This window comes from Orycteropus afer, unplaced genomic scaffold (genome assembly GCF_000298275.1).
Source record: "Orycteropus afer afer isolate SDZICR_OR568_19922 unplaced genomic scaffold, OryAfe1.0 scaffold00289, whole genome shotgun sequence".
Taxonomy (NCBI): Eukaryota; Metazoa; Chordata; class Mammalia; order Tubulidentata; family Orycteropodidae; genus Orycteropus; species Orycteropus afer.
Genome location: NW_006921876.1, coordinates 3,244,663 through 3,247,072, shown reverse-complemented (window position 1 = coordinate 3,247,072; position 2,410 = coordinate 3,244,663). Strand labels below are relative to the sequence as shown.

Here is a 2,410-nt window from a genome sequence, read left to right as displayed (position 1 = left end):
GATGGATCTATATCTGGGTTCTCAATTCTATTCCATTGGTCTATGTATCTGTCATTGAACCAATACCAGGCAGTTTTGACTACCGTGGCTGTATAGTAGGTTTTGAGATCCGGCAATGTGAGACCTCCTACTTTGTTTTTCTTCTTCAGTAGTGCTTTGCTTATCCGAGGTCTATTCATAAGCTTTTAAGATCCCAGTTGCTAGCCATGAAAGTGGGATGTAGAACAATAGTTTTGTGTATTGAATATTTTATATTATGACTGGCTGATTTTTCTAAAGTAGATCATCAGGCCTTTTTTCCAAGGTCCTCTGGGTGGACTTGAACCTCTAACCTTTTGGTTAGGAGCCAAGCACGTTAACTGTTTGCACCACCCAGGGACTGTGTGGGAAAAGATACAGAGCTAAAAACATCTCCCCCATGAAGTGCACCAACTTTCTGATTGAAAGTTTTATTTAGGCTCTAAAGACCTAAGACAACAAAGAACAAACCAGACCTTCCATCTTTCTCTGAACATGCTTTTCTGTCATCCAATACCTCCTACCTCAACTAGTACTATCCCTTAGAATAATGACTTCTGTATTCCTTTTGAAAGAGCCCTGGTGGTGCAGTGATTAAAAGGGCTCAGCTGCTAACCAAAGGTCAGCAGTTTGAACCCATCAGCCATTCTACTGGAGAAGGATGTGGCAGTCTGCTTCTGTAAAGATTATAGCCTTAGAAACCCTGTGGAGTCCCTAGGACTTGGAATCGACTTGATAGCATTGGGTTTTTGGTATCACTATGTAGTTTAGAATTACCTCCATCAAGTATCAGGCTATTTGCTGTCTTTTTAGTGTTCTGGAATTTCTTTCCAAGTCTGTGTTTCCCTGTCTCTACCCTATGGAACAGGCTTTCTCTTAGACTTTCAAAGGTCATGATACCTCAATGTGGAAAGAAGAATTGTATCTGCATCATGGGATGCTCCCTCCCCATCTTTGCAGCATCTGGTCTGTATTTCCTGTGGTGTGTGTGGAGGAGTGGGGTAGGGGCCAATTGAAAGCAAGATATGGCCACAGGTGATGTCTACATTCATGTGAGAGGAGAACCACAGGGACTCCAGGACAGAAGCTAGCTAATATTGGTAGGCTCCAAACCAGCTGTTTCCCTCCCAGTGTTCAGAGAAGGAAAAACTGAAGAGTGAGGGAAGAATTTTACATCAGGTCTACAGGAGGCAGGAGGACTGGAACGAGGTCAGCCTTACAACAGTCCATCTGTGGACTCCGTCTGAATTCTGTTTAGACAACGAAACATAAACCTGCTTCTCTTCAGTCTTTCCAGTCAGTAAACATGGTAACATAAGCCCCTCTCTTATGATGCAGACATTTTTTAGGCAATGAGTCAGACCTCATGTCTCATCTTGCTCCCTCGAGAAGCCAGAACAGATACTTTCAAAGTCATCACCTCAACCGCCACAAAATGCCTCCTTGTGAGTGTTCTCAGGGAGCCCCTGGCCCAGAACTCCTTCACCCGGAAACATGAATGATCTAGGGAAAGCCCAGCTTACAAGCTTCTGGTACTATTTTTAGCACAAGCAAATACGGGAGGAAGAAAAATGAGCTTCTAATTTCCTCTCAGAAAATCTGTCCTTTTATTTAATTCTCCTCTTCCCTCTGCGCTCTTCTCCCATATACCCAGGGAGGGAGCCTGAGGCAACTACATGAGGCCTGGGAAGAACAGGAGTAATACGAATAAAGAGAAAGTTGACAGGTACTGAGTATGTCCTCCATTACAGCCTTGCATTTGGTATGTTATATGATCTGTCTTATTCAATCCTTACAACACCCCTAAGGCTGGGTGATATTATTCCCTTTTTACTGAGGAAACTTGGGTCTCAAGTAAATCAAACAAGTGACTCTGCTCCCTATGCTCTGATACCTTGTCTTTAGATTTATAGTTTTACAGATGTCCGTGTAATGGCAGAGACAAAACGTGTTTGAATAGTTGCATATGCTTGTGACACACACATTGCAGCTTAGGCTCAGGCTAAAAAAAGCCTGGTTCCTGCAACCTGGGCCTGCCCCAAGCCTGCTGAGAGGTTCAGGAAGGCCCCACGGCAACACATGGCAGCCATGTTTCCCCTTGTTTATTCCTAACTGAATGCATCACTTTCCAAGAACCGGCATCTGTTCTCAATTCCACACAAGTGAAGAGATGGAACATCATTATATAAACTGTCAGCCAGATGAAGAGCTCTGGCTCAACACATCCTCTCCCTCCTCTATTCCTTTCTGGAGCCCCGAGGGATGCACCTCCTTATGTCAGCACTGTGTGTCTCTTTCTGAGAATGACCCACTTCACCTTCCCATAGGGCCTTGAGGGTCTTTTCCCTCCTCCTTATCTATTCAATGCAAGGAACACAGACTTCCTGCTGCT

The 2,410-nt window shown here is 44.3% G+C and overlaps 1 protein-coding gene across 1 annotated transcript in view; it reads left to right on the top strand.

Annotated features, from left to right (window-relative positions):
- Positions 1-2,410, top strand: part of LOXL2 (lysyl oxidase like 2) — a 113,319-nt gene that overhangs the window by 98,804 nt on the left and 12,105 nt on the right. The gene's annotated exons all lie outside the window — the stretch shown is intronic.